Genomic DNA, 27,991 nt, shown 5'->3' on the forward strand with positions numbered 1-27,991 from the left:
GCTGCAATGCTTTATCGCATCAGTGACGAGACCGGGAGGGGTTCCTCAGCTGTCATTCAGGGCAGGCAGATATAGGTTCTGCTACGTTTGCATACATAATTTACTAGTTACGAAGTTGAACAGTGCCATTGCTTATTGGTAATTGCATTGTTTTCGTTTGTGCCACTGCCCACAACACTACATTAACCATGACCTGCAGCTATAACAATACTCCAAGGGACAGAAGACAGCAAGGAACTAGCTGTCAGACGAGATGTACATAATAGGTGCGTCGAAAACTCTGAGAACTCCGACAAAGAGCAGTATGTATGCCTCTCTACCTGCATCTTGCTGATCTGATATGGTAACTTCTTTCGGCTGAGACGGAACTTAGAAAAGTAAAGGCAGCACACTTTACAGGCCTTTTTTTTTAAAGTTTACATTGAATACACTAAACCACACACAGAAAGTTGCTTCCACAAAATATTGAATCTTTGCGTCCCTAGTGCTTAAATACAGTAAATTATATGAAAGGAAAAGGTAAATTGAAATACGAAGAAAGATAATTAAAAAAATAGTAACACAGACAGTTCGGTCGTTACTGTCCACGATATGAAGGCCGCTGTCGGGTTGGACGGGCCTGCCGTCGTCGTGCCTGAGGGAAGTGCGCGATTAGGGCGTTCCTCGTCGCGTAGATGTACCGCTCGTGTGGTGTAGCTACAGCAGCTCCGTCCTGTGAGTCACGACAAAATCGCTTTGTGCTAAAACCATAGATTGCATGGTCAAGAAGACATGTTGGTAACAGAGTGGCATGGCATCAAGAAACAATCCACTGTACACGGATTCATGCCTCGGATGCGTAAATACCTTGTGGGGATTGGAAAACACAACCAAGAAATGCCACACCGAGGACTTTCTTTATATAAAAACAAGAAATGAGGTGAGTGTGGGGGACAGAGTGAGCCTGCAAGGGTGCTGTATCGCCATGACAACATAGGTAGCCCAACGTCGCTTTAAGTAATTGGTACACTGACGACTTCTGCCTTCCGTCTGGGTGAGAGGTGAACTAGAATACAACCAACAGCACTGGTGGAATTGGTATAAGTCATTTTGGAGCACGTTTGGAGCAGAACAAACACTTTTGGACCATAAGCAAAACTTTCATTCTTATTCAATCGACTGCAAAATGCTATGTTAAGATTCATGTGTTGGCCTGCATAAATAAAATACAACGCTTTTGTGGCTCGTGCGCTGAAAAATATGACAAGCACGTAAGATTCAACGCGTTCGGTTCCGGCCAAGATTTGAAGCTGCTGGTCTTTCCTCACCTGAAACTTGTACACTTCTTTGTCTTTTTCCTTCTGTAGAGCCACTTCCTAGCATAAATAAATTTCAGAAATATATCTTACATGTAGAGACTCACTGTAGGGTAAAGAAAGCATGTGCAAAATAAATAACCATTTAAAAAGTTCAGCCTGTAGTTGTTGATGTTATTCCCGAGCATTCATTTAGCTGCCGACTATATCCACAAAAAGATCTGTGTTAACTAAACGTAAAAAAAGTGTTAACTAAACATGACAAATAAACCTGAAGAGCAGCCCGGCCACGTTTGGTGAATGTGAATGTTCAACCCTTTCCAGATACCCAAGTGTGAAGTATCCTCGCTTAAAATTTGAATTTGAACGAAAGAAAAAATACCCAAGTGTGAAGTATCCTCGCTTAAAATTTGAATTTGAACGAAAGAAAGAAACATGACTGTGACCAGCGATACGTGGAAGTTGTCATGATGCTCCGGTTTAGCAGATAAACTAATACCTCAGTTTAATTTTAAGAATTTTACTGCCGCATTAATGTTGTCAATCAGCATTCACCCGAAATTTTTTTTCCTTTTTTCTTTCATGCCCACACTTGACCTGCAGTTGAGAACCATTCCACCCTGAAGGGGTGTTTCATCCCTTAACTTCAGGCTGCACTGCAGCAAAGCAAGATTCTCGAAATTGCGATGTTCGCGCTGCAGGCGTAACACCTGCGCAGTGCATCACTGAACGGTGAGAGGTTACTGAATGGAGGTATTTAAACTGCCCAAGCACACCACGAACAATGAGCGATGTCCCGAAATTTCTGAGAACCAAGTCACGTTCGATACGAAAGTCGCATTAACCTACTCATTATTCTCAGCGATACCCAAAAGTTATGAAAATTCACGCATGCCTAACTTAACAATCTGGCAGTTAAGTGATGCATTAAGATACTTTCTAATTTGATAAAACGAAATGAGCTTTTGGATCATTGTTAGCACAACTTCTTCACATTAAGCTGAAAGTCAGCAGAATGTAGCAAGGTCAACACTTTTGCACAGTTGGGTGCAAAGGGTGCAGCAATCTTATCACTGCAACTGGCACCTCTGCATGCATCTTAAAGCTCTAAGCATGTCAATATACTGGCGAGACTAACAGTGAAAGAGTCTCCATATGAAGAGGGGAGATTTATCAAGATATGGCATAAAAATGACAGCAGCTATATATGGTCACTTTTCAATGTTCTCAATATGCACCCTGTGAAGCACAATATTCTCAGTGTGATTTGATTCTAGTGAAGATCTCTGAATAGGGTGTTATTGATGATTACATTAAACGGCCCAGAAGTTACTTGCCAGGGTGTTTAAACGTCGCCCACATTCGGGAGCCTTGTCGTCTCCGCAAACCTCCACCGTTTGGAGTCCTTTGGGGATCTAACGTTTGTCCTCTTTTGCTTAATATTTCTGCTAATGATCACTTTGACGGTGTTTAGTTCCCTCAATGGTCACAGTGTGCTGACGATGTAAATATACATCGCAAGGTTGAAGGAGACTGCATGGAACTGCAGTGGAATATTGCTGCAGTCAATGCATGCTGCTCCAATAATGGCCCAAGCTGAATTCGAGAAAGGCTAACGTCATCAAATTTAGTCTAAAAGAGAGTGTACACATGTCCTTCCACTCAACATATCCGAAGTAAACAAAATGTTATTCGTATATAATCCTGACATGTCATCGAACTCCGCATTTCGGATGGACTCGCACAATAATGATATGCTCGCTTCATTTCCGAGAATGCTTGGTATAGTTTCTAGAACTACCTGAGAGTTTTAAATACTCTCATCTGCTATCTCCACTCAAGTCTGGACTTCGCATCTACTGCCTAGATTTTAGTAAATTCTTCGAAACATAGTCAAGTTTAAAACATCCAGAGAAGTTACATTAGTTTTATTTATGACTGATGCATATGTTAGCATTACCATAACTGGCTATTAGGTGAACTGGGTACGGACACGCTTTCGGAAGAAGAGGACCTTCATGGTTTGTTATTTTGGCAGATTCTTTTAAATGGCATAGTGTCATGCCCAAGGCAAGAACTCGCCGTGAGCTTTTGTGTGCCTCATTCTTAAGGTGAGTGAAATTGTCCCATGTTGGTAAGTGCTTTAAGCTCTAGCCCATCACCTGAATGCGACTCATTTTATAGTGCTTTATTGTCTGTGACTAACATGTTTATGACCTTGAATAATTTAAGCAAACTTAGTGATGTTGACGCTGCCATAAAATATGTAGAAGTTTAATTTGTTAATTACATTTATGTGCATAGTGTTGTAATGTAAAATGCGTTTCTCTGTCTGTGTTTTTATGTATGTGCTGTGACAGACAACATGAGCTGACACAGTCCTTCACAATTCTTCGGCTTGCCTGCCTGTTTTTGACAGATTGATGGTGCAAACAAGGAATGGAATGCAACGTGGAGGTCCTATACTTCAAACTATTTGACAAGACTGGAGATAATAGAGTTTGTCGGGAGTGCATATGCAGAAAAAAGCCCAGGTCGGATCCTTCAGCTCGTATTGCCCACAGGGCTACTACCAGAAACGCATGTTGTTGCTGGCAGAATAGTGAACAAACCAACTGTGCAAGAGGTTGCAGTGTTCTCTGAACACTTAGTGATTTTACCCGTGGCGACCCAGTAGGCGGTTCTTGTGGCTCAGGCCCACTGTTGTCTGACTCGCCCTTTGCCTCGTCTCCTTCTTCATCTTCAGGTTCCAGCTCCCCCGCAGCGATGCAAACGTTGTGTAGAACTGCACAGGCTGGAATGATGGTGGCAGCGGTCTGCGGTTGGTGCTACAGGATCCGGTACTTGTGGAGGCAATGGAACCTCTTATTCAACAGGCCGATGCAGCGCTCCACCGCAAACCGCACGGAGGAGTGGGCCACGTTGAATCTCGCTTCCCGAGAGTTCGTCCGTAGCGCGCCGGGGGCTGGCGTAATCAGCCACGGGGCAAGGCCATGGCCACTGTCTCCTGCATGCCCAACAAGCATGCATGACATCAGACACTCAAAATAAATCAAGCGTGGTCAAATGAACCTCGGCCACCACTCACAAATGCATATATTAGGGCTGGCCAAATGCAAAACAAATGCATATATTAGGGCTGGCCGCGAGCCGCCCTTGGACCCGCGATGAGCCGCATGCGGCTCATCGCGGGTCCAAGGGCGGCTCGCGGCTTTCGGGTGAGCGTGCCCCCTTTCCCCTCCTGTGTTCCATAAACGAAACGACTTTTAGAATTTAGAAAAAAGATCACAGACTTGGAAGCCATGTACTACACTACGTATAGACAGCGGGACTGCTCTTTGACACATTTATGTGTCCAGTGAAACTGTTTCCTTTATTGTTCTAGAAAGAATTTCGAATTGTATACACGTAACGGGCGTCAGGGGCAGTGGCTCGCTCGCGAACCAGCCGATTTTTTATTTTATTTATTTATTTATTTATTTCAAAATACTGCCAATCCCCGAAGGGATTATTGCAGGCATTGGTACATAATAAAAGATACATGTGAGGCATTTAACAACGAATGAACAACACTTCTCGTCATTCAAAACACCCTATAATTACGAAAAAAGTTCATCTTCGACTGCATTGATAAATGATTCAACAGTGCTGTGACTGAACACGTGTGGATCAAGGCTATTCCAGATTCTAATGTTCATTAATGTTTGCTTGGCGGTTAAGGTAACGTTCTGCTGCTTGGTGTTATCTGTTGGAGTCAAGAATTATACTTGTCCCTTTAAAAAGCACTGTTTCCTCCATATCGTTTTTTTAAATAGCCTTCTCCCTCCTTTTTGTTTTCTTTTCCTGCGGCCCTTTGAACATTTGTTGTTTTGTCTGCGGCTCTAACCCCACGTCACTCCGGCCACCCCTGGCATATATTCTCGAGAGAACACACATCTTGCAGGCAGGGATGACAAAGGACCAATCTTCATAAAGTTTCCTATTTCGCCCCCAGATCCAGATACCTCCATCAACCTCAACCATACATGAACCATGCTAACACTTGCATAAACTGGAGCAATCCATTTATGGGACAAAAAAATATTATTTTACAATATAAAGGAAAGTTTTTACCTCAATTTTATGGCGTTTAATTTGCTGAATGTCCTTCTCAACTGGCCTATGAGGAGCTGATCACAGTAATTTGTAAAATACTCCTAGCAAATGATAAATTGCAGACCTCTTCGACAAAATTATGTTATCTGCACAGCCACTTGGAATGTTATGTTTGACCTGCATGGGATCATGTACCAGTGCATATCTCATTTTATAAGAAAAAATATTATTTTCTTTTTTTAGTTTGTCTTGTAAAAATCAAGAAAACCATCAATTCTATCGTGTTTTTTTTTTGCAATAGCTCATTTACTTCAATAATTAGAAATATGAAGAGTCGTACAGACGTACAAGGTACAGTTGTGTCACTGTTTCTCCACATACGTCCTGGTTGGCTGTTTTGGTAATTATTGCATAAGACAGAAGACCCTAATGACAAACAGTGCAGCCGCCTCATAATCCACCCCAGTGTCAAGCACAGTTGTGAAAAGTTAGTTAAATTTCATACCCAGCAGGAATTGACCAGACTGAAGGAGGCCGCTTTCCATTGCCCTTCGGAGGGATGACCGCTTCGGACATAGCTGTCATGGTCCCCATCAGGCATGCTGGGGTCTTTGTAGGTGACCGCAACACAAGTTTGTCAGATCACTCGCATGGAATTCCGACACACTGCTGTAATTAATAAAGAATCAGCAATCCATGGCTGAGCCCTTTACTTATGGTTAATTTTGCTACGCTTGGAGTAGGGAAAAATACATTTTTATTAGTGTAAGCATTGTCAGTCCATCTTAATATTCTACCTCTCACACTAAATGGCATGTGTCTTCGCCTGCATGTTTCTGCATCGCATTTGATTTGCTCTACTGTAAATGACTTCATTTTCGTGGGCTCAATATTTCGCAAATTTGGGGAACTGTGGCACTCAGGAATAGTCGGTGGGCATTAAATTTGGCAAATTGGGAGTTCTATGTATTTGTTATCACAGCGAAAAATGTTTTCAGAATCCCTATTATTTTCAATATTATTCAAGTCGCGAAGTACGCAAATATTAGGTCTCTGCAAAAATTAAGTCATTTCCAGAACTTGTTGAACAAACTTATCCTCTTAAAATGTATATCTGAGTTCAACAAGAAAGCTTCTTCGCGTCATTGTGTATAAAAATATTGAGACGACAAGTTATAAAGTACTCTGCATAGACTCAAGAACGAATGGTCTCCTTCTTGTCTGCTAGTAAAACTACAATCAGAAACGTGTTCGCAGACAAATGCAAGAACTTAAATGTACAGTTCTTCTCCAACTGACGCATAAAGAATTATATTAATGTTATCACTGCCATACACCAATCTTACCTCGACTAGCCAGAAGCCAAAACCAAAGGGATTCAGCTTCCTCTAACTGTCACTGAAGACACAAAAGATGCGCAGTACAAAATCGTTCACAAGTTTGCCTATCACACAGATGTTCAGAGAAGAATGCTTGTCCAAACTTACATAACATCGCTCTCGCGACGTAATTTATTCTCCAGTGTTCACTAGTCATACTCATAATAGGAGGACATGATCCGACACACAGTGCAGACGCATACAAGGCCGTTTTTCACTCACAAGCCGGTATTCGGGCGGCGACGACCTAGCCAAACACCACTTTTGTCGCGCCTCGAGATCGTGACTCGGTGAAATTTTTTTTTTGTATATTTTGCTATTTTAAAATGGAGTAATTGGTCCCTCAATGAACATGTGCTTGTACTGAGAACTTGACAGATAAAAGAAAAACAAATGCTGTGTCTAGAGTGCCGTCCGACGGCACTCTTGCAGAGCGTTCAAGTGCCGTCCGGAAGGAATTTGGACGGCGCGTGTATCACTGAGGAGCGCTCCGTCCGCAGAGTGATCATACCTTGCTACTCAAATCACTGCCGAATCACCGTATACACAGTTTATAAAGAAATGGGACAGCAAAAGAAATGCACAGCACTACTTACCACCATAACATTCAGTGTATAGTGGAGCTTTCGGCACCAGTAGACCGCCTTGGTGACGGTCTGCGTGTATTGCGGGCCCAGGATCATGACATCAGTCCTGTCCACTCATCCAACGACGCCGGCAAGCACGCCGTCGGCTCGGACAAAGCCGTCCTTGGTGGCGGCCTTGCCTTCTGCATGGAAGTTAATCCAACGGCTGCCGAGGCACTCGACGATGGCGGCTGCAACAACTCTGACAGCCCGGCTCACAGTCATCTGGGAGACTGATAGGTGATTTCAGTCTCCGTCATGCCTTGAAAGCTACCAGTTGCGAAGAACCGGAGCGCGCAGAGAACTTGCTCTTCCACGGTCATGGTAGACGCGATTGGCCGCCGCCTCCGGAGTCCGGGCGCCGAACGACGCTCGTCGCAGAGCCAGCGCACAACGGCTTTCGATAGCCGGTACTGTCGCCGAAAGTCGTCTTCGGGAAGTTGAGAGGCCTCCGGGTCGTCTCGGTAGCAACGCCGACGGTGGCCGAAGATAAGGTCGGCCGCAGCGTACGGCACCGCCATGTTAACAAAGTTTAGGTCCGCCTTGATCCGAAGCGAAGATTTTGGGCTTAAATCACGGCTCTCGCAAAGTTCTGAAACGTCACGTTGACGTCAGCGACAACTTCGACAAACGAGGTTTCTAATTATTTTTTTTACACAACCTTTGGAGAGATTTGGAGCGTCAACAGGTCGCCTAGGGACAATATACAACTCCTTAATTTGAGTGTGGCGTAGGGATGTAGGGACAAACGGGCGTACCGTCATTGGCACAGCCGTTTAATCAGCGCGCTCCTCGCGTCCTCCACGCGCGCCTCGGTAACTTTGCTACATTCTGCCGATGTCGAAGAAATGAGCCTTCTAGTGATCGACACTTCGCTCGGCGCGGTGTCAGCGTCGTGAGAGTCCAATTAGCGCGTTCCGCAAACTTCGGGAACAACTTCTGTTCGACAAGTTTAGCAAATTTTTTTTTCTGTTTTTTTTTAGCATTATTTAGAATAATCGAGGCATGCGAACACCCTTCTTCTCCATGCGACGCCGCCACAGACGGATGGCGCCAACTCGGCAATTGTACCCGAGCTTGATGCCGAGCGTCTTTCGACGCGCTGATTGGTTACGGGGTCCAACCGAACGCTGACGCAGCACTCGTGTCCAATCCGCGTCATTGCTCGACCTCTCTGGTGCGCAGGCTTTCATTATTCTTTTAGTCGACTTCCACCCCCCACTCCCCAGACACACAGACACACTTCGGCACAGCTTAGACAAAACAGTCGGTCAATAGACCTATTGCTAAATTAGCCAAGCATCAAGGAGAATGCAGGGATTGGTATTCCACGCGCTGCACGTGCTGGCCTCAGCAGAAGTAACTTTTCTAAAGCAAATACCTAAAACAAATGGCATCTTGCACGCCCGTTCGTCAACGCTTTATTTTGGTTATTTACTTCGAATCTTTTATACGGGAAGGCGTGCGCGCGGAACACCAATCCCTGGATTCCCTTTGATGCTTGGATAATTTAGCCATAGGTCTATTCTTTTGTCAGGCTGAGTGCGTTAGGAAGTCTTGAGAGGCTGAATAGCCATCAAGCAATCTCACAATTTACAATTTCTAAGTGAGAGCACATAAAAAAATAAAAAAAGTCTCTCAATCTGCACCGCCAAATGGCATAACAGGTTTAAAACAATCAAAAATAAATAAATAGGGTCGAATGACCCAAAAAAAAAAAAACTTGCTATTAAAGCTAATTGTATATGAAAAAAAAAACAAAAAAACTGGGGCATCAAAACCACGGGATTGGTAACGGACCCAAAAACTCATTCAGGCATGTATTATAAATTATTTAAATTGTCGCTGTTTTAGAGTCTATTGCTTTAAATATTGATTTTCTGTCATTCTTGGTCTGTGCCCTTCGGTAATCTTGGAAGAGGACGACCAGGAGGACCCTTATTTTTCCTTGGAAGTGCCCTGTTTAGGAGAAAATAATATGGAGTTAGACATTAATAATTGTTACATTTATATGATGTTTTACCGTGTTGAATATTAATATGTGAACTATGTATTTACGTAATTTTTATAGCTTATTAAATTAGGAAGGCCGAGCACCGCAATACCCAGTGAGATGTGTATGGATTCCAGGTGTACTTCGCTATCTCTATTTTCCATTTATTATAGTTTATCGTGTTTAAATTGTATACATTTTTGGTAACTAGAGATGATGTATTCCTTTATTATAAAAAAAAAAACACCTCATACTTAAACTTAGATCTAGAATTTCTCAGCCTCGGTAATCTCAGCTAGTGTATGTATGCGTACTGATATCATGATCTGATTTTTGAGTAAGGATTCAAATTTTAACTGATCGGAATATGTAAGGTCTAGAAAGGCAGTTGTATTGGTGTTAAACAAGATAGGTTAGAACAATGTTATTAATTGCAAGTTTATTGGTGTTTTATAAAGATAGCTTAAAGCCTCCTAAGAGCCATTAAGCAATCTGACAATTTACAATTTCTAAGTGAGAGCATAAAAAAACGGGTATATTCCTTTGTCATGCTTGAGTGCGCTTAGAAGCCTTGACAGGCTGAATAGCCATCAAGCAATCTGACAGTATAAAACGTACGAAACGCGTACCCGTGCCGACAAGGCGTCGAGGAAGCTTGGCGCTGTTCCATAACTTGACTACACGTACCGGCCAACTCGAATTAAATTGACCAGCGAAGGTTACAGCAACCCACGCCCTTGGAGGCACGAATACACAAACCCTCTTTGTCGTCGGCTCAGAACGCGGGCGGCCGAACATGTGTCAGATTTCGAGCGGGACGCCAGCCGTAGACAACACGGCGGCCGCGTTCGTCGACGTCCTCACCATATTGAAATTTGAAAAATCGCGAATCTCCCGGGGTTTGTAGTCGACCAGGTTTAATTTTTCCAAACTTTTAAAACAAAGTTGGAATAACTTCAAGGACTAACATTTGACTTTAACAAAAAGCTAAAAAAATCTAAAAACAAACAAACAAAAAAACAAGTAAGAGGTGAATTTTGCAGTGTTTTTATCCCGTGAATCTGAATACCACTTTAGTTTTTCCCGGAAATGTAAATAAGCGCGAGAAAACAAAATTCCTCCGACCAGTGGTTACGTCGTGCACAGATATTTCGGCCGCCAAGCGTGTCTCGCTTGTGACGACAGGGCGTGCGATTGCCAGCTTGCACTGACACCGGTCCTGACGTCTTTCTTTGGCCTTTTCGAAAATGGCAAGAGTGGGCTTACATAGCTTTTACCGCTCATTCACACTGGAGGCGGATCTGCGTCGGCAAAGCGGTAGCGTACGCGGTTGTATAAAGATTCAGTAAAATGTCACGTGTACTTGATGTCATCGAGTGCGTGTGCAATTGTACTGGATCTTTATACAACCGCGTACGCAACCGCTTTGCAAGCGCGGATCCGCTTCCAGTGTGAATGAGCGGTTATAGGCGCTGAAAATGCGCGAGCGCGGAGATTCCGAAAACTCATAATTCGCCTCAAGATTTGATCGATACGGCTGACGTGGTGAAGAGAAGAACTACGCTTTGTTTTACACTTACTTGGACCAAAACGAATGCTAGGCACGGGAGGCCGAAGCCATGGAAGGCGCCAATGCAGCGCTCACGCTCTGGAATCACCAGCTATGAGCTCGTGCTCTGTACCCCTGCCCTCATTGCCGGTAATGTCGATGCTTTGTCTCCACCCGCATGGTGGACAGCTGGAATCATCGCGTGCTTCATAGAGAACCCTAGGTAAACAAGAGCACGCTTCCACACAATTCAATTGGGTTCTCGAGGCCAAAACGACGTCACGCTCCGGGAAGGGGTACTTTGAAAAATATTTTCTGCAGCCTCCATGCACCAAACTGGGAAAATAATCTCGATATACGTGATCCTGGGGGCCAAACAAAAACGCTTTAAGTTTTTCTATTTTCCCGCAAATTTAGAACCGTTTTAGCTTTCGTCTAAAGCCCATGCGCTAAAAGCAAAAAACAAGGGCCCGACGCCATTGGGGGGAATAAAAGTTTTATATTTGTTCAGTAATATTGCTTGACTGATTCATATTAATAAACTAACTAACGCCTTAAGCATGCCCACTTATATCTTCATATTAGTTTAAACATTGATAATCATTTCAGAAAATATTAAGCAAACTACTTAACAAAATATTTCATCTTTTTTTTTCCTTTTTAATTCAAAATGCTCGCGTACAAGCCGGGAAACAATCACCATAAATCGAATATTGTCAAATTGTGTCGCAAATTCGCTAAAAGAGACGAACCACGAGGATTCGACAAAAGTTCGTCACATCTCTAATCGAAACCAGCCTTCCCCGCGAACTCCTGGCGTGCACTTCCGGCATGCCTTCCTTTCTTCTTCGGTTCGACGTAAGCCAATTATGCAACCGCTCGCGGCGCCAGTTTAGACAACAAACCCTAGGCCCTCTAACAAACTGCACCGTAGGCTATCCATAAGTGGCAGTAGATCGATCTACCCTCGGATGAGTCGCTTCTGAAGCCCTTACATGGAGGAGGCGTCCTCTTCGTCCCATGTCGCTGTGGCCCCCTTGACAAGGCAGCGAACCTAATTAGTGTACCGTTCTGCACTGTGTACCTGATGCGTGCGCCAACCGATCAAGCAAGCACACACTCCCGCGCTAATGGCTACGGATCCGGAAAGGAGCCCAATTAGGCCGTTTCACAAAATGAGCACCTACGAATCACATGAAGAAGTTGGAATGAAAATGGCGCGAATGAAGAAAGCAAAAAAAGAAATAGCTGAATGTGTTTAAACAAAGCACTCGCTGGCTAACGAAGCTCGCTCAAAAGGCAATCAGCGCCGTCAACAGGAAAGACCTCCTAATTTTCTCCTTTGAAATTAAGCTCAAATCTGTACCTTTCTTTTCAACTTTTTTGTTTAAGTTACGTTATTAGCCATGTCCTTGTTTCTTGCGAGTTGACCAATCACTAGGGCTCAGTTCGCAGATTTCTAAATATCTTGCTCTGGATCCCTGCCAAAAGATCTGGACGCGACTTGATGGAAACGAAGAGAACTGAGCAATTCGTATCATAATGTTATAAAATGGCCTCCATTTACTCTTTGGTGAGTTAAAAGTTCTCTCTGGAGGTAGGGTGAGTCCAGCGATAACTGCATTTTATGAGACGCAAATCAGGACATTGAAAACTAAGCAGGGAGACAGAATTTAAAACGAAACATTCTTTCCGCTTGCTGCCAACGGAACGTTCGATCTGATGGCATTACTGTACACCATGGGTGATTTAATGTTTAGATTCGACTGTGTTAGCGCCATCCAAAGTATTCCCCCACCAGCTCAATTTGCGTGAATGTTTGTTGTAATTTTTCTATTTAAGAGGTCAGACGTTTTTAATGTTTGTCACCACAAGTAAGTTCAAGTCATTGTAAACGGTTAAGGTAAGTGTAAAAAAATGAAGGAAGTGGAGTTTTTTATACAAATATATTCACGTGCACTATTTCCACGTTTAGCAAAATTAGCTCGGTTTGTGCATTAATAACAGAGCGACATAATGGCTAAGCATTATTTTATTATTTATTCGTAAAATGAATTTAAAGGTGATAACTTTTATATATTTTGGGTTGTTTTAAACGTTTTTTGGTAAATAATTGGTGAATCTGTCTCCACAACGTGTTTATATTACGTGTTTCGTAATTTTTTTTAAATAAAATTGTTTATTGTTGTTTTTAATATGTCTGTACAGGTCGTCAACCTTTCAATAAATGAGTAGAACAACTTATTAGTACGTGCATGCTTCGGTAAGAATAGGCGTTGTGCCAAGTATTATAGCGGAATCTTAGCAATATCCACGCCTCAAGCATCGAAATGTCACGTCTTCGGAAAAAAATAATAATTAGCTACGGCTTTGTACATAGCTGAAGGCTCCTTGCAAAAACGTGGCTATAACATATAGTTGTTACGTAACTATACAATTATGACCCGGACCATCATTGCACGATCTGACGTGGAAACACCATATTTTCAATATTCTTGAAATATGTGAGCGCATCACTGCCGGCGACTATAAAATCATCTGAGAATGCTAAGGAGAGTATCTGTGACATCTTTGCCTTTCAGTTGCGCACCAGGCTTAAATATCGTTAAAGGGGCCATGAAACGATTTTTTACACTTTCGATAAAGACTACTTAGAATCACCCCTTAACGTTAATAACCAAATACACTTTCCTTGATTTTTCTATCTAGTCAATGACAGTCGCCAAAAAACTTCGAGAATTAATGAGTATCGTTCATCCCCTCAACTCGGAGCCAGAACAAGCGGCCATGTGGCCTGGTGCCTATCCTATGCCGCCAACGTTAATCGTATCCACGCGCTGGCGTTCGCAAAGTAGAAAACGCGTGCTGAGCTCTAGACGTTGTTAGAGTTCGGCTATTCCGATCACGGCAGTGGTCGGACACGAGCCGCTACCCGCGAGTGCCCGCCAAGGCTTTGATTGTTACGAGCCTAAGTCGAATGATCACGCAGTTCTCGTGGCCAACCCATGAGCCGCGCTCGACTGTCGTCAAGCGGGTGGTTTCGATCTCACAAATCTGTCATCAAACTTTGCGAAGGCATGACTGCAAGAAATAGTTCCCTTTATCCTCGCAATTTTACAGCGACAAAGAAGCTTCTTAATGAATGGTGTTCTGAGCAAGTATACTTGGGCCCAAACTAGGACCAGCACGCCTCTTCAAAGACATGAACGTTCCCACCCGCTCTCGTTTCATGATCCCTTTAAAGGCCAGTTCAGACACTTGCGTTTGAGTGCGTTCGACTGCGTTGCGTCGAGAACCGAAAGCGAGTCACCGGCACATCTGTGCTTCGTGTGAATCGTGGAATCCAATTTAAGGAATCATCTTGGCACGCGATATAAGCAACAGGGATGTCCTGGTTTCTCGCAGCCGCACCGCAGTCAAACGCAGTCAAACACAACTGTCGGAACCAGGCTTAAGGAGGCGTTGGTCGCATTTACCATCCCTTTATTTGGGCAAATGATTTGCAACAAATGCGTTATTGATGGTATGCTTCACGCTCAAAGCAGCCTGTGTTCTTGTGTTGTCGGTACCAAATTCGCTCATTCACCGAACCGGGCAACACCCGTTGTCCAACGCAAGTGGCTGCTGTTTTTTGTTGCCGAAAGCTGTCACACGAAGGCAACACTGTCCATGTAGTCCATGTTTGCGCCGATGTTTCCACAATGTGACAGGTTTGTTGTGCAACAGAGCCAGCAACCAACCTATCTGTACCTCGGCATCCAGGAAGTTGGGTTTCATTAAAAGAAAGTTGAATGACGCTCCGACTCAGGTTAAGCTACATGCGCATTCTTCATTAGTCAGATCCAAGTTTGAGTATGCAAATATCGTTTGGGATCCAATCATTCAGAAAGATATCCGGAAGTTGGAGATGGTGCAACGTCGAGCGGTTCGGTTTATTTACGGAAAATATAGAAGGCTGGATTCACCATCTCAACTTATGCAGGCTAACGGAATACAGACTCCTCGGGCCAGAAGGAGACTAGCGCGGTTGAAATTCTTGTTTCATCTTCAGCAAGGACAGACTCACATAGACCCATTGGAATATATTTCCCCTTTAGCGTCAAGAGCTACGCGGCACAGACATCAGTTTTCACTAACACCCATTTTTGCGCGTACTAATATGTTTAAGTTTAGCTTTTTCCCTCGCACTATTAGCGACTGGAACGGTTTACCTCTCGAACTATTTATCGACACCAACTTTGTAAAAGGTCTGAGCGTCTTGATAACTAGCATGTTTTGCTTTGTACATTGCTGCACCTTCATCTTTTTCACATGGACATTAGGATTGTATAAACCTTCATACTACATCTGGATAGGTAATTTTGTATTAGTGCATGATAGAATTACATACTGCTTGATGCTTACTTTCCCCCCTCCCCTCCCCTTTTTTTAAAATAATATATCCTGTATATTTGCTAGTTAGTTGTAAACATTTTAAGGTCGTGTTATTTGCTTTCGATGTATGTGTGAATGTATATGTTGTATCCCACACCTACTTGGGCCTTCAATGGCTTGTAGTATCCTCTAAATAATAAATAAATAAACATGTTTCCCGACTGTCAATCAACAGGTTGCGTTGATATCGCCCACGTGTTTCCTGAATGAGACGGGCCTTAATAGGGCCAGCCCTAGCACTTTCGTGTCCACGGATGCAGCTAAATGTTGCCTTGACAGTGTGTGCAGCGTGGAGCGTGAAGCGTGCAGTCGGCGACTGACTGTTCCACGGAACGGAGACGTTTCTCCGTTTGCTCTCGGCGGCCACAATGCCGACTTCCCGATCCGTACTTGAAGGCTCTTTCTTGCGAGGTTTGTGAGCAACCAAAGCGGTACAGGAGCGGCAATTGCGGGGGATGGAATACGAAGGGGCAGGAGGAAATTACTCGGCTGCAAAACGAGAGTGACGAGACCAGCCGCAGCAGGGGCCCTAAACTTGTCGACCACAAAGTTGGGGCCGAAGTTCTCCGAGCACGCCGATTGGACTTTCGCGACGATGACGCAGCGCTCTTGTCGCACAAGACCAATGAACCTAGAGAGGAGGCGACCACCTCTCCAGTGTTAGCTCTGCTAAAGTGTAAAGAGGTGGGAGGAGCTTCCACTTCCTTCTTGACCTGTTACCGTCTATAGATACGGCTCCCCCAAACTCGCCTTTGTCTCCATCGTGCGTAATCTTCTGCCCCAAAGTCGACACAAAGAAACCACCTTCTCTCTGTGCTCGGCCAGAAGAAAGAGAAAGAGGGCACTAGAACCATTTACTCTCGAACCGATGTTTCTACAAAAGGCCCGAACTTTCGGGTCCATCTTTGTGTTGAACAAGTTTAGAGCACCAGGAAGCCAGTTGCCGCAATGACCGATCGCTAGTTCGAAAGTTCCAGTTCACGGGCATTCCGTTCGGTCTGGTGTGGTTCATTGGAGACAAGAGCAAAAGTGTTCTTAAGGCTAGTCACCTTTGGAAAAAAGCCAAAGATAGAACTACACTTTTTTTACTTATCGAAAGTGCGCGTGTCGTTTTAAAGCTCGTTCCGCCTCGTAAGTAATCTAAAGACTTACCAAACACTGCTGGCCATATTTCTTCAGTGAATAAATAACTGTAATCGTCGTTCCCCTTTGCTAAACAAATTAGAATTATGGCATAACATCTTACCGTTATCGCCATACATTTTTATTCTGCATTTTTTTCGCAATGGATTGTAGGCTCATGTGCATCGCTGTAAGCAGACGTCACTTGGCGAACTGCTTTTGCCCTGTGCAATCTTAAAAGGGGAACATGGGTGGTTATGTGCTGCATTCTTCCGTGTCTCTCTCAGGTGAGAAACGAAGTATAATGGCACGAGATAATGCATAATAAAGAAATGTACAGCCCGAATGGCCCTGCGTTCGAGGTGGCGCTTCGGTCGCGCAAGTTCTGCGCAAAACATCGTGGAGGCTGCACAATGTACGGCGTTACGGCGGGTGCTAAATATATACAAGTGCCGAATGTTTGAAACTCTGCATTAAGAAGGCGTATTTTTCCACGTTCCTGTCTCATTCCAAAAGCTGCTGAAGCTGCTGATGCTGCTGAAGCCACTTTGGACTAGTTCACGTGAGTGCTCAGCTGGGAGAGCCACGTTTACTCTGAGGTGGTTTCACGTGACATAATTCCTGTTCAAATTTCTCGTCCGATGCCATGCTGATACATATGCACCCCGTGTTTTCCTATGCACCCCCCCCCCCCCCCCCCCCCGCAACCAGAAGCAGTGTTTTCCAGACCGCTCGCACACTTTGGCGTCATGACAAGTCCATCCGTCGACTGCAAAATGGCCGCGGTAGACGTCGTCGAAAAGACCCCCGAAAGGAGAAAAAATAAAATAAAAAGGAGCCAAGTAAGCATGAGTTTATGCGGCCCAATTACGTCCTCGTACGTACTTACCGAGTTTTGTCGTCGACCAAATCACTCGCTCTGCTTTCGCTTTTCACCACCACCGAAAAGGTAAGCTAACGGGGAAAGTGGCGGATGGTGTTCATCATAATGGCGCAACGCTTTTCACCGGAAGTGAAAATGCGCTTCGTGAACCCGCCCCATGTGTGCCAGATAAAGAAAAAATACACATGGTTGCTCGTTCTGACGAATACAAGAAACGACATCAGCGGTTCTCTGGTGTATTCTTCGTGAGTGCACGCACTTTGTTCTCGCGGAAGAGAGCGGTTTGTGAAGCGCGTGATCCCTTGAGAGTCCTAAACTTTGGCGGACGACATAACATCGCTCGTCAAAGCTCAAGCGTACTCTCCTTGGCTATTACGACAACACAGTTGCGGAAAAGTGGCGTTTTGTTTCCTGGAGAGGATTGCCTCATTATTCACTGTCTCTGTCGAAGTCCCCGAGCTCACGAAGAGCTTGCCGGTAGTTCAAGAAAGAAGGCGACGGGAGCGCACCACCGTGACAGGAGCCCGCGTATCTAGGTCGTCGACGTTGTCGTTTCACGCGACTGACAGCGCCACCTGACGACGGCCCGACGTGTCACTCGAGTTGACACGGCCTGCGTGTCAAGTTTGTAATGATAGCCCAAGGCAGGCAGGGCCGACGCGCGGAGATGGTTGTGGCCGATACCGCCAGCCGCTGATGGGCGTCTTGCGAGGGCGTCTCGTTCGGGAATCAGCGCGGCGAAAGACAGCTGCGATGGCCGACGAGAGGTATGTAGCAGCATGCTGTACGTCGGCCGAGAAATTAAAGGGATGGGCTTTTCAGTCTAAGGAATAGGGGCGTGTCTGAACAAGCAGCTAAGGTTTGCAAGCAGAGGAAGGGCACCTGGAGGCTAGCGGAGGCATATTATTTGGTGGAAAATATATCATGCATTGGCATTTTCCATTCTTCGTTCAACCGTGCATACAGAGAAGATTGCAAGCACGGGCTAATAAGCCGGGTGGGAGTTTTTATATTACAGTGTCCACCAGGGGTTGTAAATTACCTAGGTAAAAGTAACTGCATATCAGTATCTAGGTACTTTTGTGGTACTTGAGGTACAAACGTAGGTACTTTCATTTCTCGGTATTTGTAACTGTATCTTAGGCACATTTTCCATCAACTTCTAACTAAGTGAATTTACTTTTTAGACATACTTTTTTATTTACTTTCGTAAAAATGGTAGAATATATATATTTGGAAGTGTTAACACACTAACATGTGCCGTTATTAACGTTGAGTTGGGTACGACCTGGGAGCCTAGGAGGCACTGACTTGATCGAGCGACGTTTTAGCGAACGAAGCCCCGCCCATGATGTTTTGAACGAACGACACTTTGGCGAATGGTAGGGTTCATTTCAGCGAACGGTGGATTAGCGACGTCGTTTAGCGACACCAATTTATCGAATCGCTTCGGAACTCCGTTTAGGAAAGTAGCGGCCTGCTTCCTTCATCTCAAACCGAAATCGACTTCACTGCGTGTTTGAAGCTCCTCTGAGAGCTATACAACAGGAGGATCTAACTTGAAAGATGTGCCCACTTTCTGTTGCCTGTATGCGGTCCTGGTTGTGGCTTTCTTCTGCCATAAATGCTACATAGAATTTGATTGAAAATGAAATATAATTACAATCATAAAGTAATGTAACATCACGGATACAGTTTCCACTTAATAAATCGGACTGAAATTTTGCAGTTGTCAAAACTAAGGAATATCCGAAAGAAAAAAAGCAACTTTTTCTTACGACTAACGAAAAAAAAAAAAAAAATGGAAGCTTGAAGCCGTTCATTCGTCGTCGCGAAGGTTTAGTGCATGTGCACTCGACTCATGCGTTTCTTTATGCGGCCGACGTCTTCAGCACCGGTCAACGTCAGCACCGGCTCTGAGGGCAAGAACGTCAACAAGCGAGTTTCGGCGGTTTCCACGTGACATGCTAAACAGTGGAAGCTGTGGCCTCGGTGAACCAATCGGAGCGTGGGGATAAGGCACGTGAGGACTCCACTCCGATGTGAACATTGCATTGACATCAATAAAGCGCCTTTATCGAACTCGATTTTGTGTGTATCCTTAGTATAAAGATTGACTTCCAATATATTCCGACAAATTTGGGGAAATTAATGAAGAGAGTATCTCTGAAGCTACTGTACCTGTACTTAGGTACATTTTTAGGCGAGTACTTACGAACGTACCTAGGTACCTTTTTTGTGAGTAACTACTGTATCTTAGGTACATTTTGGAAGTAACTTTTACAACCCTGGTGTCCAGCAATATAAAAGGCCCACCCCGAGCGCGAGACCGAGACGTTAGCAGGAGGGGCGAACCGGGCGTTGAGGGCAGTTCCATATTGCTCCAATGGGCGCGAAACCTGAGAACGCGTCCAAACTGAATCAGCCTGAACTGACGAAACGCCTTCCCTTTCCCTCGGAGGGACACAAGGAGCGCCGCCACCAGCCGATGTCTCGCCCACGCAGTTCGAGTTAGTCTTTCGTATTGGTACAGACTGTACAATGTACGTGTACTAGACTGTTAAATATAACGCGGGAGCGGTGGCCCGAGAGACTGCATGCGTCATCTACCTGCTCCCTCTTGCAGCTTATGCCGCTGTTGTTTTCTGGAGTACCACTCCCAGCTCTGAAACAATCACCGATAAATGACTCGGCAATAAAAAAATAAAAAAAATGTCGCTCTTTGATTTTGTTTTTGTTGTTTAACAAAGATGGCCTTTATCGGAGAAACTGCAAAATCACCGAGATATGGTAGCCCCGCATGGTAAATGCGTAGGTGTGACTAAACAGAGTGGCAAAAGCAAACAAATAAAACTTTAAAGCGTGGGTGATACAGAGAAACGACGAGGTCATGCAATAATTGTATCGGGGAGTGGCGACAATCCCAAGAAGAGCCGCCTGATTCTCTGCCGCTGCATTGATTTCATCGCTAGACAGCTCTGATATCAGTTTTAGCCACCGCTCCCGCGTTATATTTAACAGTTGAGCACACTCCTCATACGATAACGTAGTGTGGAGCACGAGAAAGAACGCGCAGCACAGCAGTTTTATCTGCGCTCTTAGAGGGGATCGGTGGCCAAGTGGGCTAGCGCTCACAAGGTGCCTCAATGTCCTTGTGTTTAGAGTGATGCCACCTTTTGCAGTACTTGAGGCCGACAGCACGCGCTGACATGTAAAATAAAAATAATCGGCGTTAACAAAATGTCGCCATAGGGAAGAAGAGGCCACCGATATGATCGGACGTGTTTTCTTAAGCTCTTGACTTTTTCGAAATTGTTCTACGCTAAGCTCAGCCCGAGCTGCCAAGCTCGGACCCCCCTTTTGGATCTTCGAGGGATTGTCTCTCAATGAAACCGGAAGATGCGGCCAGTACTTCGCGCAACACATCCAGCAGCCACGGTCAACCAGAGGCCATGGACACGATGAATGCGAGCAACGCCGGTCCCGCCGCTACCACAACGGGAGCAGCACCTGCTCCAGCCTCGATACTAAACAAATCAACGATGGGGTGCTCTTGCTCATCTACAGATGAGAAGCGAGTCGCCTGTTTAGGCAGACTAACTTCAGGCGGTATAAACATAAACACCAATTTTTTAGGGGCGAAGCTCCTTAAGGTGTATCCACACGACGGACCAAAATGCTGTTTTGGTCCGCGGGCCGCGCATCACGTGATCTTACGTCACCGCTTTTCGAGGTCCGCCGGCGGTCCGCGGCCCGCGCTTGTGAGAAATGCCAAGCGCTTTTTTCGCCCGGACCTTGGCGGCGGACCGAGGCGTTTTTAGTATAATTGAAGTGCTAAGTCTGGCAACAAGCTGACTTTTGTTGTTTGGATTGGAATCCAAATCCAAAGTCGTTTTCTTTTGGCGCCAACTGTTGAAGACGAAGAAGACAAACCTTTCGTTGTGCGACGATGGAACTTTTTACTTCATCGCGCTCGTGGAGCAATTCCCCGCTCTGTGGGACAATATTCGCGACGACTACTCAAATAATCATCTAAAGATGTCCCCGTGCCTTTTTTGCTTCACTTAAGTCCTCCTCGTTCTCAAGAGTCAACGCCAGGGCCACCGCGGCCAAACGTCTCTTTCGTTCAACCTCTATCTTGGTTCCTTACAAATAGCCTCAAAGCAGCTCGCTGCATGCGTTGGGCGGAGCTGTGAGGTCGAGGGTTAGACCGGCCCGTTCACTCTGTCGTCTGCTCTTTTGGTCCGCCGTGTGGATGCTCATTGCAGCCGGGCGGCCCGCGGGCCGCGCATCACGTGATCAATCGGACCGCGGCCCGGTCCGTCGTGTGGATACACCTTTAGGGGCTAGCCATGTCCGTATGTCCGTCCGATGTCCGGCGTGGGATGCTCGTGCTCACGAGTACGTGAGCACGTGCTCCCCGTGCTCGTGTAGGGCAAAAAAAAAAAAAAAAAAAAAAAAAAAACGCATCTCCGGGTGGTGAATGATGTTGATTGGGGCGAAGCTCTGGTGGTGCTTGTCTGCGTAGACGGTGAGCCGCAGCATGCCGAGCCTTTCGTTCGTTTTCATCCATGTCAGAAAGAGAATGTGTGGTATGGAACGTGGTTATATACGCATTTGAGCATCAGACCGCAGCCTCCCGCGAAATGTCGAATCTGTACTTGGAGAGGTCATGCAAAGGATCCTTGCCGCAAGTCACCGTCCGTGCAAGTTCGTGAAAACAGCAAAAACAACAAAAACTCTGGCTTGGGACATATGGTGTTCGTGTCGCCATCTCGTTGAACCAATTGAAAATAAATCTAGCGAAAACTGCCTTGTCAAATTTATTTACATAAATAAACAATACTAAGAGTCTTCACGTCAGGGTGTTAAAATTAAGATGGAAGGATGTTTTAGTACGTACCGCAACTGGTTGTTTTTTCACTTTTATCTTTGAAGTAATTTTAATTTCAAAATTGCCTCAAAACGCGCTCAAAACAATCAAAATGGTCATACTTCTGAACTTTTTTTAAATATCTCTAGTGCTCTCAGGGGAACATCCAAGGGTCGCGTAACCTTCATTACCTTTTATTAATGAAGCTCAAAAAGAATTAATACTGTGGTGCACTTCTGAAACTCAGGTTTGTGTAGCGAAATTCGCCCATTGAGTGACGAGCGGGTGAATCGTGGCCCAGTGGGCTGGTGATGACCAGCCCACTGGGCCAGGATGCTGGCGCCGCGTAACGTTTCCGCCATGTTGGGGTGTGCTAGAGGCACGTCAGTGAAGTGCGCGAATCTTGACTAATCAGGAAATGTAGTAAAAGCCTTGACGAGTTCTGTGACGGGTGCTTCGCGGAAGAGAAAAGTTGTCGTGGCTAAAGGCGCTCGAGGGCTGGGCCCTGCCATTCGCTGTGAGAAGCTCGCCTAGGGGCGCTTCTTTTTTCCTCACTCTGCGTAGTGCAAGCACAAACTACGCGGTTATGCTTTAATTTTCATAGAGCAAAATGCTTTTCATTGAACGTGCTTGCGCCACCAAATGAAGTTGAAGTATCCTTTGGGTTGTGAAAAAGGTTTGTGAAAAAGTTCCACCAGGCGGCGATACCCGGACTTCTCGTCTTATGTCACAATTTTTTTTTGTAAAAAAATAAAATTATTTTTGCTGATATCACGTTCTCTACTTCTGGAATTTCCGTGTCTTATGTGTGTGTGCAGCCTGTCTTGTACTTCTTGCGGGTAAGCAGTATGCATTGTTCCCCATTGACGTCAACTAGACATGCGCCTTGATAGCGGACAGGCACGTAGTCAGGGAGGGGTCCCTTTGCCCCCCCCCCCCCCCACGCTTTTTCCGAAATAAAATTCAGTTGCGTAATCACCCCCCTAAAAAAATTAAAAATAAGTAAGTAAAATGCACGTGAGTGGCCCACTCCAACGGGCTAATCTTCGTCCTACACCACGGTGCCCAAGAGAACGTCCGGAGGATTGTAGCGTGCATCCTAGAATGTAGCACAAAAGATGCAAGTCCAAAGTTACGAAATTCCGGCTCCCCAAAACAAGCTCTATTTTGTTATACGATCCCCCATGGGCCTTTTTTGTAAATGGCGCCGCGCAGTCTGTGGGGCAAGGGCGCGCACGTGTGCTTGAAGGTCACCAACATGATTCTTCATTACATTCAAGACGAGATGAGTCGCTAATCCTTCTTCCTCATAATCTTCTATCCCTCTTGTGAGACTCGTGTCAATTTCACAAATAGACTCTTCTTCCAAACCAGCAAACTTCCAAAGTGAGTGGTGCAGCAATCTTGGCTAGGGTGCCTTCACGTGGCTACGATATGTTCCGCGGAGTAAAGTGAAACGTTGCAACAAGAGTGCCATGTACGAAGACAGAGCCAGCAACGGCCCGAGGGCCTGCAAACGAGAAGAATCACACTGAAGTTGACAAGCTGCATGTCGAAAGTGCCAAAGATACGCGCGGAAGAATCGTGGATTTGGGTGTTTCTGGTTGTTATGATTTGATCCGTGGTTTATCATTGGTCGAATGGGGAAACTGGGAAGTCGTGAGTATAAAAAGGCAACTTTTTTTACAGTTAACAGGTGCACTTATTGGAGAGGCACTTACATCACAATGAAGCATACTGGATCGTAGGATCAGTTCAGTCCTCTTGTACTTTCAATGGAGAAGAATCGAAAAGTATCGTTTTTTTTTATTGTTTTCGCATTACAAGGTAAGTATTAGGATATATATGAATGATCTCACATCGTATCATAAATTTTGCAGAAACACTTCAATGATGAAAACTGGACCTAATAATGTTTGAATACAGTGCATACATTTTACATTTGGGCGGGCAGAGAGCACATCAGTGTAAGAAATTACCTGCCCCGACACCCATCCCCTCTCCTTCCTCCCCCCCCCCCCCCCCTCTCTAAAAAAAATTAAAAAAAATCATAGCTACGTGTTTGGTAGCGGACTATTTGCCATTTCGGTGGAACACTGACTGGTGGCAATGAAAGCTCATTCGTAAATGTTCTTTGAGACTTTATATATTTTTCAAATTTGTGTGGTTTGCTAGTTGTTTGGGTGCTTTATTTATTGTTTGAGCTCTCCAGCGTGAAGACCGCGCAACAGGACCAACAATCGCCCAAACCCCCAAATCTATCTTTGGTATTTTAGAAGTCAAAAACTTTAAAACTAGAAATACCTCGCAGAAACGGTTTTCAGTTTAGTACATGTGAAGAATGCCCTACATATATATTATGAGGCAGAGTCAAGAAGTAACCGCAATTTAGCTGTGAGAAAATCAAATATAGTGATAGACTGGTGCGCTGCGAATATGTTTTGACCTACCACAAGAGACAACTTGTGCACTCCGGCCTGGCGACTTGATGGGAAATGTCACGTGACCATAGCACTTTCAGTATGGCCGCCCCCTTGTTAGCATGCACCAAGGAGGATCAGCGTTCGGTCATCCGAATTTGGGGCTCAGAGGTCGAAAAACCTGCGGATATTAACCGCAGGATGCTGAAGCAGTACGGAGACGCCTGTTTATTACTTCGGCAGGTGTACGGGTGACACAAAAACGTTTCGATGTGGAGCGTCCAGAATGACGGTCGCATTGCGCTCCGGCCGGGCACACACTTCAACGACACCGGGCGCAATCTCTGCTGTGGAACGGCTCATGCACGGGAACCGGCTTGTCGCTATCGTTGAAGTGGCTAAAGATTTGAATATTAGTCACGGCTCGACGCACCATATCATTCATGATATTCTGCAGCACCACAAAGTATCCGCCAGGGGGGTACCAAAACGGACCTTAAGGAGCGGCGTGTGGATGCTTGTAAGACGCTACTGCGACGCTACGAAGCCGAGGTAGATCATTTTTTTCGACGCATTTTCACCGGTGATGAATGCTGCGTACACTACTCCCAGCCAGAGACAAAGCGAGCAAGCAAGGAGTGGCCACAAACAACGTCAGTTACGTCACCAAGGTCGAACAAGTTCAAGACGGCGCCAGCGATGGGCAAGCAATGCTCACGGTATTTTGGGACCATGATGGCTCTATAGTTGACATGACGTGCCCAAGGGACTCACTGCGAACATACGTCATAATGCGACCTGCTTGAGAACCACCTGAAGCCTGCAATCAGGACAAAGCGTCGCGGATTGCTCAGCTCAGGGGTGTTGCTGCAGCACGACAATACGTGCCCTCACACGGCACGTACGACAGCGGAAGAAATCAAAGGACTGCGGTTCCGGTGTGTTCTGTACGCACCACACACGCCAGACCTCGCACCGAGTGATTTTTACCTATTCAGACCCCTCAAAGGATATCTCGGCGGAAAGTAGTTTGAAACAGAAGATGACCTGAAAGCGGCGGTGCATTCCTGGCTCCGGTGTCAACCACAAGATTTATTTTTTCGCGGCATCGATGCTTTGGTGAAGCGTTAACACACATGTGTCGATCGAGGAGGTGACTATGTTGAAAAGTATTAAAGGGGGTTTAGGGATATCTATACTACTACGCAAATAAAAAATAAATGGGGGTTACTTTTTGACTCTGCCTCATATGTATATATGCATTGTAACGAAGACGCAGGGGCAGTGGCGTGTCTGACCATAAAGTGCAAAGCTCCGCGCGCACGGCTCGTCCTCTATAAACTCTTTCTGTCTCATTGAGTGGATGCGTCAATGTAATTTGCGGCCGGCCGCACATTTTCGTAACCACGTGTTCGTAACTATATATATATATATATATATATATATATATATATATACATATATATATATATATATATATATATATATATATATATATATATATATATATATATATATATATATACATAAGCTTTGAACTGAAATCGCCCTGAGATATGTTGTATTTCGTTGCGTCAATCGAGCGCTGTGATTGCTCTGCGACCTTAAAGGCCGACAGAAAGAATCGTCTCCTGCCGGAAAGAAATTCGCTTCCCAGTTTTGCAATCATCATTTTCTCTCGCCCTCTTCTCCCCCTCCTCTCCACAGAGGAGCGGATCTCTGAGCTGCTTTCCGCAGAAAGGAGGGTGGTCCCCCTCATTCTCAAATAGAAAGAAAGAATTAAAGGATAATTTTCTCCTTTCTGGCCGCTTGTCGGTCTCTAAGGCGCACTCGCGCCGCTCAAGCACCATACGAAAGACGCGTTTGCTTGTCAGAATTATCTTCGGATATGCCTCGAGCTTGACCGAAGCACGTTGGCTTCGTACATATCTGTAGGGTTCGAACATGTTGCCTGTAGACAAATCTGACAGGACCATCGCACAAGGCAGAAACGCGCCTCGAACGGCGTCTACAGTCTATCTTATCTTTTGTGTATTTGCAGTGTGCGACCGCGGCTCGACGCCTTTTTTTGCACCGCGTGTTCGCGTTTATGTGTATCCTAGCCTTTGACTGCACACTGCCGAACGGTAAAACCAAGCGTATTAGCGGCGCCGCGCTTGCAGCACTCCGCACCCCTCCACGAACAAACAAATAGGCTCAGGATTCAGCCCCCCCCCCCCCCCCCCCCAAAAAAAAAAAGAAAAAAAGCCCGACGTGTGTTTTGCTATACAGAGGTAGTGCACCGCGGTCCTGCGGGCAGCGAGCCTTCCGAACGCGTCGCAGCCACTGACTGACCTCCGCCGCCTCCGCAGCGTGTTCTTCGCGAAGGTCACTGCGTTGTCGCGGCTTGCCTAATGGCTGTCGTAAAAACGCTCACTCCACCTCCCCCAACTCGGCGCCCGTTTGCAATGCCTCCGGTCGGGCTAATGGCCAAGTTGGCATTCGGCGAGTTTCTCCTCTTCCTAAATGGTTGTTGTCACCGCAGGATTTCACCTAATACTTCGCCGAAAGCCGGAGGCGGAAAGGGGTTCCCACTGACTCCCATTCCTTGGACCGCACCCGACGCTACGAGCCAAAGCAGCCAATCCTATGCCGCGTGAGCGTCACTTGATCTTTTGAGACGGGCAGTGCGAACGCATGGAGCGCGGAGTCGTCTGATGTGCTCACAGCTCTCGATTGGCTGGAATGGCTCAAGGCGTTCGCTGCGCTCCATCGGAATTGGGGAGACGGAACGTAGACTCTCTTTTCAGTTTTTCGAGTGCCCCAGGGGTGCGGGGATGTCTTCACTCGGGGAGAGACAGTGCGTCGGGCGAACATGCTCGTTGCCCGATGCAGTGTTTGGGGCAGTGGTCCTTGCGCGCACCATTAGCGGACTCGTTTCTCGGCGTTACAATGACGATGCAGCACTTTCGCTTCCCCTTATCCTTATTTTCCCTTCTCTTCTCCAGAGTAGTGCTCGGAGTCGCGCAACGCCGCGAGTTGGCAGGGGGGGGGGGGGGGGGGGGGGGGACCATTCCAAAACAAAATGAGAACTAATCGACGCCCTGACGGTTGGCGGCGTTTGCCGGGAAGTGAGAGGATCGATGCTGCGTTTTGGCTTTGAGAGCACTCCGATAATTGAATCAGTTCGAGAAAAGCGGGGGAAACGTTTGCTTGGGTTTCAAAATGCGACAGCCAGTTCGAGTGCCCTTTTGGGAAAGAAGCGAAGAATAGAAAACAAAACAACAAAAAAAAAAATATGAAGACCTTCTAAACGCCGGTCTCACCGGGGTGTCATTTTCTC

General features: G+C 45.7%; 1 pseudogene; it reads right to left on the bottom strand.

Annotated features, from left to right (window-relative positions):
• Window positions 1-577: 577 nt before the first annotated feature.
• Window positions 578-27,985, bottom strand: LOC115329130 (annotated as a pseudogene).
• Window positions 27,986-27,991: the final 6 nt, after the last annotated feature.

This window comes from Ixodes scapularis, unplaced genomic scaffold (assembly GCF_016920785.2).
Source record: "Ixodes scapularis isolate PalLabHiFi unplaced genomic scaffold, ASM1692078v2 PGA_scaffold5__190_contigs__length_132052651, whole genome shotgun sequence".
In the NCBI taxonomy this organism is placed as follows: domain Eukaryota; kingdom Metazoa; phylum Arthropoda; class Arachnida; order Ixodida; family Ixodidae; genus Ixodes; species Ixodes scapularis.